Source organism: Ochotona curzoniae, unplaced genomic scaffold, assembly GCF_017591425.1.
Source record: "Ochotona curzoniae isolate NIBS_2020 unplaced genomic scaffold, NIBS_Ocur_1.0 contig_64, whole genome shotgun sequence".
Classification (NCBI taxonomy): domain Eukaryota; kingdom Metazoa; phylum Chordata; class Mammalia; order Lagomorpha; family Ochotonidae; genus Ochotona; species Ochotona curzoniae.
Genome location: NW_024466502.1, coordinates 42067729 through 42080378, shown reverse-complemented (window position 1 = coordinate 42080378; position 12650 = coordinate 42067729). Strand labels below are relative to the sequence as shown.

Sequence of the window (12650 nt, the reverse complement as noted above, 5' to 3'; positions counted from 1 at the left end):
AAGACCATGTCATATTTCTGCAGACATTCAACAGATTCCAAATTCTATCTAGTAAATATTTGTATATATATATATATACACAAAATTAGTCTAAAGCAAAATAGTTTTAATTTGTTGTAGAAAATGTATTTTCATAGCTTTTCTAGAGGAAGGAATATTGTGGAATGATTTCAGAGTGACTAGGAAAGTGGGTAAAGAGAATTTGGTAGTTACTACTGAACATCTTTTCACATTTAAAACAGGTTGGGGGGGGTTCACCACGTGGTTTTTATTTATAAAATGCTTTCTAGAAAGATTAGTTATTAAAAGCTTGATTTTTGCCAACACATAATTATTTTGAGTTAGAAAAATCTCTGTGCTGCTCTCTTGGAGGGCTTGTGCTCCCGGCATTTGTTCTCCTTTACTAGATAACCTTTTGCAGTTCCACTGTTTTTGATCTTTGTGAAAGATTCTGTTACCCGCTTTCCCCAGTCCAACACTGAGGAAAGGATGACCTACTCTGGGTTACATAGGTTGCTCTTATACTGTAACTGACCAACTTTTGTGTGCACTTTCAATGGTCATTTTCTCTCAACAAGAAAAATTTGAGATCTTTAAAAATGTTTTGCTGTGTAAGAGCATACGGCTGTTAAAATAACCAGAGTTATCTGTTAGTATGCCACGTGTTTTTTTTTCCTTTTGCATATTAGCTAAAGGTGGTAGCCATTTTAAGAGTAAAGAAAGTCTTGCATTTGTTGAGCCATGAAAATGAGATGTTCTTCTGCTAATCTACTACACCTGTTCCCTACTTGGCTTACCAAAAATACACAGAGAACTTAAAATACATTATTAAATCAAGATCCTCTAAGGATGGAAATAGTGTGTTCATTATGCTTATTGAATCAAAGTATGTCTTTTTAAGAAATGGAATGGCTAGAAAAGTTGTGAAATCTTTCGTATTTTAACATTGTTTTGAAGCCTGATTTATTTTTAAAGGAATGTTCTTTTCACAGATTTGCCAATCTGTAACTAACTAGGGTTAAAATATAGGAATTATGAAGACTATTCATTTGCACTGGAATTTTAAGTGTGCAAGATACTTATTTTAGTCTTACATGGAAATTTTTGTGATTGAACTTTTTCAACCAATTGAAGCACTGATATTCAATATGTATATTTGTGGGTTTCACTTTGGAAAATTGGGCATGTTGCAAAAGAATTGCAATTTCAGAAAAAAAAAAGGCCAAATGTTTCCGTGACATTTAAAAAAATTTTTTTAGGTGTTTGAAAGATGAAAAAAGTCATGTTTAGTTGAAATAAGTTAAAGTCTTGTCTTTCAGGATTTTTATTTTTCTAAATAACAAGATTTTAATTACATTATTATCTGACCAAATGTATTCCATACCATTTGTACAAAATTACTCTTCAAAAGATAGATGCTGAGGACACAGCTCCTTCCATCATCCCATCACAATTCTGTCAAATGTTAATTTTATCGATTTCATTCTGATAATGACTTGTTTGAAAGACTTACATCAAATATTTTCTAAATTAAAATGGTGTATTGTGAGCCAAGATCGTATAGAAACAGGTAAAACACATGGCTGCTACTTTTAGGGAAATAAAAGCAGTTGAAATACCCAAGTGAAAACCCACACGTTGTGAACACAAAGCTGCAATAACTGTGGTCTCCTGGTATGACTGTCCTGGTGGCAGGGCCTGATAGGGTTTTCCAGAGCTTGCTGTTCCAGGCTGTTAAAAGTCAGGCGATGCTACTTTTAACTAGGTTTTTAACTGTAGTCGTGGAAGACTATTTAAGATACTAGTACAAGATTAAATTTTCCAGATAATAACAGATTGAGAGTAATTAGGGACAGGAAGGTTAGAATTCTGGAAAAGGACAAGAAGGTAACACTGAGATATGAAATACTGGCTAAAAGTCACCAGTCCTCAGTTTGTTCATGTTTTGGGAGTCAGTGTTAAGCGTTAGAGTTAGTCATTAGAACTGGAAGGGTGTTGTTTCGGAGATGTCCTTCAATGTCTGTAAAATCAACACATCTCAGGTCTCCAAATACTGCTAAATTGGAAAGGATAGATGTGAGTATTGTGTAATCTTTATAGTGTCTTAGTGCAGATTATTTTATAATTACAGGTTGGAAAAGGAAATGTTCATTAAATTTTCCCAAGAAAGAGAGTTTGAGAATACTTACAAGAGAAAAAAGTGATATTATTGAAGAAAAATTCTGTTTGCTTCTGTGGTAGCTTCTCCAGCTCACTGGTACTCTCCGGGCTTGGTTACTGTGCCTCTTGTGGGAGAAAGAGGGGCATTATCATTTCAGTGTTAGGACTTAGAAATGTGCAACAGTATAACTTTTGGATGGGAGAACAAATCCCAGTGCTTAATACTTTAGATTTTAAAAGGTTCATTAGACTTGTGGAAGATGCTTTCAATTGGCCCCTTCAGACTGTAGAGATGGGACCCAAACGTTAAAATTACCTTGTTTTTCAAAATTCGTTTCTGCCTGAAAAGGTCTCAGTGTTTTAGGTTTTAACCTGGCTTTGTCTTTCAGTAATGGGAAGATGCCAGTGTTTCATACTGAAATGGAATCTTTTGTGATCTGTTATTTCAGCCTCTCACAGAAATTGGTCAAATTTCTCTTCCTCCTTCAAAACTGCAGAGATGTTCCTTCTGAAACGTCTTCCTTGCCCAGGACATGTTGTTTCCCTAGTACTTCCTAATGTTCCTTTATTTAAGCGCTGTTCACTTTCAATTACAATTATGCTTACCAGTCTTTTCCAAAAGACTAGGATTTCCTCAAGGGCAGGGAGTAAAAAATTTTTTGTGTGTGTGCAAATTAATGAGCAGACCTTTCTCTACTTTTCCTATTACAACTTGAAACTTATGTTGTCTCTTGTCTTGCACACCTGTTGGAGCTACAGTATCTTCTAATGTCTGAAATGTGTTGAAAAGTACCTTCTAAATACAGTGACTGTTTTATGGTAGGCTCTCAGATATTTATAGAGGAATATTTTACATACAAAATGGTAAGATTCACTTTACATGCTTCAGAGAATGGTAGTATCATTTGAAACAGCTGCTGAATACCAAATTATAACTTCTTACTTTATATGCACCAGTAGAAGTGTGGAGTCGCTTACATTTTTATCTTCAAAGAAAAAATTAAGGAGCCTCCTGGTCCATTCCTTCCTAGTTTTCCTGTCCTAGAAGCAACCATTGTGACCTCTTTCAGATGGTTACTGTGATATTCAACTCCTAGGCTTTACCCTGCTTGTGTGGCAACTAGATACTCATTGTAGCTCGATGCACTGGGAATATGGACTTGGGTACTGGGCTACTTGGATTGGATTCTTCCTCTGCTATTGGCTACTTCCCGGTAACTTTGGGCTACTTACCTCTCTATACCTCACATTTCTTGATTTAAACAAATATTATCTGCCTCATAAGATTGCATTAAAAATTCAATGTGCTTGGAAAGCCTTTTGAACTTTGACTTTCATAAATCAAGTGTTAAACTACTCCTTGCTTTTCTTTCTCTTTTTTGTTTTATTGACTTCTTGGATAGATAACAAAGACTTAATCCTGCTTTTACCAGCTACCTAGCTGTTCCCCTTCTTCCCAAGAATTAGGATTGTATGGCTATTGATTATTCTGTATTCTGTAAAGTATGTTTGCTTTTCCTATCAAATACAATGTCTTGTGAGTGCCTTGTTGCTACCACCCTGTCCCCAACTATCATTTGTAGAAATGTGTGTTCTCCCTTTGCAAGTTTTCATCTTTAGCGTGATTTGTTTACTTCAAGATACCTGTTTCCTCTCTTCCTTTTCTTCCCTCCCTGTTTTGTTTATTTGGCCTCTACCTTTCTGGACAACAGCCCTTCCTCAGATGCCTGCTGATTGTTGATTAAAGAGATGATCACAGGTTTTCTTATGGTTTGTTGACTTTTGATTTTACCATGAAGTGATCTGGCTGATGTTCATTGTTTGTCCTCATCCCCCATTTGCTTACTTTCCTCATTTTAATCATTCTTTCTGTTTCATACATTCTATCTGGTTTTGTTATCAATTTGTCTTCCTGAGAAAAGTTTCTTTCCTGTTCCTCTGACCTTCTTCCCTTTCTGATTGCCTTGTAGGCTTGTTCTGGGATTCCATTCATTTTCTGAATTGGATCTTCTTGTTGATTTATTTGTCATTTTTGAAATGACTTGGTTTAACCTGATCACTTGCTTGATTCATTAGGTCATGAATACAGGTGGAGAAATTATGCTCATAATGTTGCACCAATGCTTTTTGGCGTCCATGCTGCTTTTGAGAAATTGCATACCGATTTTTCAGATATTATATCTAACGTGTTTGCTTTTTCTTCCTTTTCCTCTCTCCTTTCTCTCTGCATATTTAAAATCTCTGAAAGCCTTTACCATTCTTAACTGTTGAGTTTCTATGTATGTCTCTATTTCCTTTGTAGTGCCAAAATCTTGGTACATCTTTTTAAGGTGGAAACATCTTCTATTTCTGGAATTAGTTTCCTTGAATGAAATTGTTGATTATTTCCACTTTTTTTTTTCCCTTTTCTTTCTTTCACAATCTTCTCTTATGGATAGGAAACCTTAACTGGTCTTCTGATGTACTTCTAGCATTTTCAAAAATTTTTATTTATTTATTTGAAAGACATAGAGATACACAATGAGAGAGAGACTGAAGAGCCGTTGACCATCTAACTGCTGGGTCACTCTGCAAATTTCCACAGCAGCTGGAGCTTTGCCTGGTTGAATCTAGGAAATCAAAAGTTGATCTTGGTCTCCCACATGAGTGACAGGGATGTGACTACTTGAGCCATTGGTTCTCTGGGATCTGCATTAGAGGAAGGTGGATTTGGGAACAGACCTACCATTCAAACCCAAGCACTCTTATAGGGAATCTGGGTATCAAAAACAGTATCTTAACTGCTGTACCAAAAGCTTACCAATTTCTCTTATTTTCTTAACTATTTTGTTGTTTCTAAAAAAGATTTTATTTCTCCTATTAAATATGTAATACCCAAGGGTTGAACTATTTTTGTTTTTGACAGTTTACTGTTCTTTTTAATAATGATAGTACTTTTTCTGTTTGCTGTCTGAATAGTAAATATTAGGTTTTTTAAAAAGCTTTCCTTTTTGTGTAGTCTGTTTCAGCTTTTATTTTCTGTTTTGTTTTGTTCATTGTCATTCATGTCAGAGCTGTTCATCTCATGGTTTGGTAATCACATGGAAGAATAGAGTAGGGAATTAAAATGCTGGTGAGAAATTTCTCAGGTGTGTATGTTAGTTTCACTGTGCAGTAACCTGGCTGGGATGGTTAGTTAAGAGGCTTCTGATGTTAGAGTCTTCATGTATTTCTTCATAGCTGGTTGATCCTGTTACAAAGGCTCTTTGATTTCTTGCTGTAAATGAAGGCCTGTCTACACAGTGTTCTGGGGTGGTGTGGAAGAGGTTAGGAGAGAAGTAGAGTGAAAGGTGTTGTAGATTCTCAGCATCTCCAAATTGCTTCTTCACTCAGCCTTGTTTATAGTTTGTTGTTTAGGTTTTTTCTTGAATATGAAGGGGAGTTGGGATCTGTGGGACTGGTTGCTTCTTAGACTTTTAAAACAATTTTCCTTCTGAACTCTTGCTCTCTGCATCATTTTCTATGGATATGATGCTGCCAATTCCTGAGTCTTGGAAATTTCAGTTTAAGTTCAGTTTGTCCTTGACTTTCTCCATTGTTTGTGAAAGACTGGATTGTCTTGTGTTTGCTAAGTCACTGGTAGCCATTTGCTTTCCACCTCCGAAGATGTGTTGCTGTTGTCTTCATATCTTATAACTTCCGTTGGTTTGTGTCTTTATATGTCAGAAAATCCTTTTTCTTAATGTTTTAGTGTGTTCTTTGGTGAAGGAGTGAAAAAAATGTTTACTGGTATTGCATGTGTCTTTCAATCATAGAATAATGCTAATGTTGAAGGCGTTAGGATAGATATAATGAGTACATATATTTTATGAGCAGGATTGCTTATATATCCATTATAAGAATAGTATGTAATTTAGCGTATCTTAATTCATTCCAGTGATCAAATGTGCAAGAATTACATTCAGTTGATATTTATTGTTACGCTTATTTAATAAACTTGTGAGAATTTTTTTCTGTTTAACGGATGAGTAAACTTAATGGTTTTATTAGAATAAATAAGTCAGCTAAAGTTACATACATAGGAGCAAAGCAGAACTAGGATGCAAAGCCTTTTTTCAATTCAAAATTGAGTGCTATTGCTACTTATGAGTTTCGGGTCAGTAAGAGGTAGGGCCAGTGCCCATAATAATAGTAGTAGAGTACTGAAAAACCTAAATACAGGTCTTATTGTTTCTTATGTTTGTATAATGATGGAATTGCTATAGCAAAAACATGCCGTTATGACTCTGAAAGAAATGTCAAGAATTAAAAAAAGGAGAAACTCATCAAAAAGTGTTTCTAAAATGGAGTAGATATTCAAATGTTTAATGAGTAAATTTGGACATGTTTTCTTCTTTTGAAAATGTATTGTCATTTTCTTCTCAAGAAACGTTTTCGTTTTCTAACTTAAATCCAATCTTTATAACGTTGGCTTCTGAATGGCAAAACCAGTAGATGCTAGTTCTTAATTTTTTAGAGAGTTTAATTTAAAAGCATGAAATTGTGCAGAGCATGTCCTGTTCTGATACTGCAATATCAAAACCTTGGTGGTTGGTTATTAACATGCCACTGTTGTTGAGGTTGATATATCATAAAAATGTGCTCTAGAGGCTCATGAAAAGAAAGTTTACTTGGGGGAATATTTTTGAAGTGTCTTTACATATTTGGAATGAGTTTTAGATTCTAGATTGACTTATTTCTCAGTCCCTCGTATTTTCAAATGTCCCTTTCCTCTTCTCAGTAGTTTGACCAGAAGTTCTTACCGGACCTCCAGCAAACTTCATTTACCATTGTTTACCCTACCAAAACATTTACTCTTTTTGTTTGTGTGTGATGTATTCATCCTGTTGTCCCACCTTTTTGACTTCAGTCTGGGTTTCAGATTCCTTGACTGTGTTGAGGCTGTGGTTGTGCTAGAATCTGTGTGCCATCGATTCCTGAAGGCATCTTGCTGGTGCAGGCTTCCTTGAGCCTTGGATTGCCCCCTGAATATCTCTGCCTGTGTTCTTAGTTTCTGCAGGTCAGATGTGTAACCTTTGATGATGACCTGACCTCTCAGGTTTCCTCTGTTAGTTTTTCTTTTGTTCATTATCAGTCTTAGCCTTTAGAACCTGGGACTCGTTCTTGGTAGTTCCTTCTCAGCCTTCACGTCCTGATCATTACTTCAGTATCATCATGAATTCACCTTTTATTTAGTCTTTACTGCCACACAACTCTTAAACTTAACATCAGGACTCACTCAGACGTCTTTAGTTAATGTGACATCTTGCCGTCAGAATGCTTTTCTTGAAATAGAACTCTATTCAGGTAACTCACTTTGTCCCTTTAAGGCCTGGCATTTATTTTAAGGTAATTACTTTGATTCTTTGCTTACTCCTGGCCTTGTATCGTATTCTCCTCTCCCCTTCCTTCTGTGGTCTGTTGCACTTGATCTTCTTTCACAGTTTCTGACCTTGCCATTAGTTCTTATTTCTTCCATTAAGCCTCTCTGCACATGCTGATCGTTTAGCCTAAATATCTTCTATCCCCTGTGCTACCTCTGCTCTATTGCTGGTAACTTAACTCACTTTTTGAGAGATGTTCTCTGACATCTGTTTAATTTGGGTTCATTGTTAACAGTTTAATAGTACTTGTTGTTTTCTTTCATTTTTGTTTTTTGTAGTTATCTAATCACTTTAAACATCATGAGTAGGGATGTGTGATTTGCTGTCATATACCCAAAACCTATTTCAGTTCCTGATAGATAATACTCAGTCAGAAGCAGCTTAATGAAGAAATAGGCTGTTAATATTGGTGTAATAAAACATGATAGATTTTAAAGATAATTAAGTTCTTATACATGATCATATAACATCATTACTCTGTTTTAGTAGAGATGCTGGAAATCAGTTGGTTTGCTTTTGCTTTGTACTGTATTTGTGCGCCAAAAAATGCTTAGTTGCTGCTTCTCATAAATATTCCTGTTATGTTTACTTCATATTTATTTATATTTATGCCAGTGAAAAGGTTTCTGGCATGAATGAAACAAAAGAATTTTACACTTAGTTCAGTATTGGAATTACCCTTATTACTTTTGCTTTTATCTGCTTTTTGTTGACCCAGCTATTAGCTGTATAATGATTCTCTGTTATACTAAAGATTTATTTTAGCATTTTGAAAGGCAGAATTAAAGGGAGAGACAGATCTTCCATCTGCTGAGTCTCTCCCCAAATGCCTGCAGTGGTTGGAGCTGAGGGGAGCTGAAGGCCAGGATCCTGGAACTTGATCCAGATCTCCCATGTGGGTACTGGAACATTAATTAGCAGGGAGTTGATGGAGCAAGCAGGACTTAGGCCAGTGCCTGTATGATATACTGGCACCACAGGGTGGAAGATTAGCCTGTTGAGTCATGGTACTGGCCCATCTTTAAATTGTTAATTGTTGATGACTCTTGATTCTCTCCCAGTTTATCTAATCTAATTTTGTTATTCTACGTTCTTAATATATATTCACTAGGAATATAAATAGTGCTATGAAGATAGCACCTGAAGTTGAGGTAGTACTTACCATTAAATTTTCTATATCATATGGTATTAGTATGTTTTAGTACTGAGTTTAAAATAAATTTTTTAGCCTATAATTATTTTTTCTTTTTTATTTCTTTTGTGTTATTTTTAGCTTATTTGTAGACTCTACAACAATTTAGTAATAGTAACAGTAATACAGTAGGAGTAATTTAGAATTACTTACGCTTCAGATTGTTTTAAGCACTGTATTCTTAAACCATTAGTTTATTTAAGTTTCAAAACATCCTTATAAGCCATGAGTACCATTGTTATCCCCACTTTGCATGTGAGGAAACTGAGGTATAGAGAAATTGAATGCCTTTTTCAAGTTCAGTACATGGGAGCTAAGATATAAAATAGGCACCGTGGTTCCGGAGTATATGGTGTTATAGTTACCTTATTGTTCCTGTAGCATGTGATCAAAATCAGTGTGTTCTAACTGTTGTTTCCTAAAGTCATTTGCAATGAATTGCACATTGCTGAAATTAACAATGTATTAGTCTGGATAACTTACGAAGAAATGAGGTTTTTACTTGGGCTCATTGTTCTGGAGGTTGGGAATTCTGGTTGGGGAACTGCATCTGCTACATGCCTGCTGCTGCTTCAATTCCTGACAGAAAGGAGAGGGGCAGGCAGATGGAAAACTTGAGGCGCTGCCTCCATTTATAACAACAAAATCTTGTAATATTTGTAACCTAGACCCGTGAGAAAGGCATTAATCCTTTTTAAGAACCTAATCTTAAAGGTGCCACCTCCTAGCGCTACCACAATGACAGTCAAATTTGATGTAAATTTTGGAGGGGAAAAAATCACATTCAAACCATGGTATGCAGACAGTGTTAAGCAAGTCATCAGAAAACTCTTGGTTTAATCTCAGAATTTGGGTGAAGACGTCATTTTTTCTGTATTGAAAAACAGGATTTATGACAGCAAGGGTTTTAACTTGTCTGGTATCCTGTTGAATTCCTAGTTCTGAAATACCTGTTGAATAAGTGAATTCAGGCATGTAAGGATTAAAAAAAAAGTCAAATCCAGGATAGGAATTTAATTATTGCCAAATAATTTGCCATATTATTACTATTAGGTACACAGTTGTTTTGATAAAACAAGGTCAAGGCTTACTTTTTTCTGTTACTTGTTGTATTAAATTCTCACCCTTATCTATCAGATGCCTATAATACTTTGCAGATTGGTAGATGTAACTCATTGTATCCAGTAATGATGTAGGCAAAGGTAAAACCAAACATGGTTCTTATCTTCAAGGAGAGTATAAGATCATACTCAAAAAAGTTATACAACAAGGTAAGGGTTGAATAACACTTTTTGAAAATTTATTTGTATTTGAAAGGCAGATTTACAGAGAGAAGGAGAGAGAAGTACCTATCACTCACTAGCTTACTCCCTAAATGGCTGCAATGGTGGAGCTCAGCTAATTTGAAGCCAGGAGCTTCTTTCTGGTCTGCAGCATGGCTGCAGGGGCCCAAGAACTTGAACTATCCTGGGCTACTTTTCCAAGCCATAAGCAGGAATCTGGATCAAAAATGGAGCAGCCAGTATACAAACCATTGCCAGTGTGGGATGGTGGCACCTCAAATGGAGTCTTATGTGATATGCCATTGTGCTGACCCTAAGTAAATTTTAAATGACTATGAAATGACAAAGAAATTTAAACCTGAAAATCTTGAAATCTTATATAATTTTAGTACATGAAGGAACAAGTTCAGAGAAATAAGTGAATTCTCTGTTATGTTTCTTAGACTGTAAGTGGGATTCTGGTTACCAGAATGACATAGGCCAAGCTTCTAGGCAATAGAGTTGATCTTTGTTAAGGAAAGAGCTGTTTGAACTGACTTTTCAAAAGCTTTGGGATGAGGGAGAATGTTTCCGGAAGGAGATATTAACCAATTGGAGTATGTTGTGTATGTGAAAAACTTAGGGCAACAGTAAGACAAATATGGTAGGAAATGACAGGTTGAACTGGGAAGTGATTGGCCCTCAGCATTTGTTGACTAGATTGTGGTCAAGGAAGGTTAGTTTGAAGGAACTCTAGGTTGATCTGTGTGGGAAGCAGGAAAGATCAGTTATGAAGTACAGTTTTTCTGCTACTTGTTAATGAATGAAGGAAATAAATGAGGATAGTGAGTTCTGTTGTGATATGAGTCAGTACAGAGTGACCTTGGTTAGCATAGTCCTCAATTTCTTAAAAACAGCAAGAATAGCTCTAGTCTCCTTCCTACCTTCTCTTCTTCAAAGCAATGTTCTATTCTCATTTTGGAAAAGAGAAACAGACCCGAAATGTAATTTCCCCCCAAAACCGAAATGCAATTTCCCCCCAAAAATGTATTTTCCACAGCTAGTATTTTAAGGCTGGAAGATAAATGGTTGCGAATTTGAAGTAGGAATTTTGGAAATTTAATGTTTTCATATGGTTTATCTATCTGTAATCCATAGCAGATGTGTCCCAAGTATAACAATTCTATAAGGAAATTCAAATAAATTCGAACCAATATTAATATTAGGAACAGAAAACAAAGACATTCCCCAAACAATGCATAACAACTTTCACATAGCAACTTTTTTACACAGCAACTCTTCACAGATCATGTGCGTTATAATAGTATATGATAATGTATTGTTATAAGTAATCGGACATGACTTGTATAATAGTATGTGCATAAATTACATACAAATACTATGTCATTTTGTATCAGGGAAATGAACATTAAGGGATTTGGTATCAGAGGGGTACAGTCTCCTGTGGATACTGAAGGGCAAGCAGATCCTACTATTGGAGTCAACAAGTAAGCGAGCGTGGGTGTTTGTGTTGGGGGAGTTGGTGTGAAAAAAATGACAGGTTCCTTTAGCTACTCTCCTATAAGTTTTGATCTTTTTGATTCAGTTTTTTAAAAAATCACCTATTTATAAATTTATTTTGGGGTATTTCTGTTTTTGTAAGTTTAAATAGTATTTTAAAGAATAGTTTCGGATAGAAATCCAGTAGATGAGAGATAGTTAATGTCAGTAATGACAAAATAGCAAAGATGTGTTAGGAGAGATGCTGCTAAAGCAGCACTGGGAGTCAGTTTGAGAAGTTTGGTAGTTTTGCAATTTGTAAGTCACTTTTGTGGAGAAAACAGAGCAAAAGGTGCAGAGTTCTGAGGACTGAGAGGTCTGCACTTAATTGGACATAGACTGGAGGACTCTTCATAGTGGTGCAGTGGAACATCCTGGTCAGTGCTGTGTTCTTGGAAGGGCTTCATCCTTTATCTGGCTCTGAATTCTGCGTCCTCAGTGGTAGACGTAGAGGTATACCTTTTTGCCCGTGCCATCTGAAAAAAGTGGTTTGGATCAGTGACATTGTACTCAATCAGCAAAGGTAGGGAGATAAGTTTCTAGTTCACATTTGATGAGACTCCACCTGTCCAGGGTTGAACAGTGGTAACTTAATCCTTTGGAACACAGCTCTGGAATGTGAGGCCTTAAAAACTGCTTGAAATTGCCCTCACAAAATAAAACCATGTGCTATAAGAAACATGTAGACACTTTAAAATGGAATTTAAAAGACAAGGTTATTTTGATGCAAAGAAAAATCTTTATCTGTACTAGTTTTTTCATAGTGTGCACTTAGCACAAACGTTCTAAATCCCTCATATGCATGGATCTCTAAATGCACGGGAATAAACTTTTTCTGTGCATTATATAAAAAATACTTATTAAGAGGAAGGATTGTGGAGAGGGAGACAGCTGGATCAGAAGTGAAGCGCCTGGGACCTGAACTCCTGTGGGCTGAAGGTACCACAGTGTTAGCCGCTTCATGAATTTTTTGAAATTCTCTCATGCTGTTTGAGTATATTCCTTTGGCTGCCAGGTGGGGTGAGCTATGTGAGAATTCCTGGTATGGGCTATGGTGCTGTCCATTGCTCAGGT

General features: G+C 36.0%; 1 protein-coding gene across 2 annotated transcripts in view; it reads left to right on the top strand.

Annotated features, from left to right (window-relative positions):
* TSC22D1 (TSC22 domain family member 1) overlaps positions 1–12650 on the top strand; it is a 116753-nt gene that overhangs the window by 3055 nt on the left and 101048 nt on the right. The gene's annotated exons all lie outside the window — the stretch shown is intronic.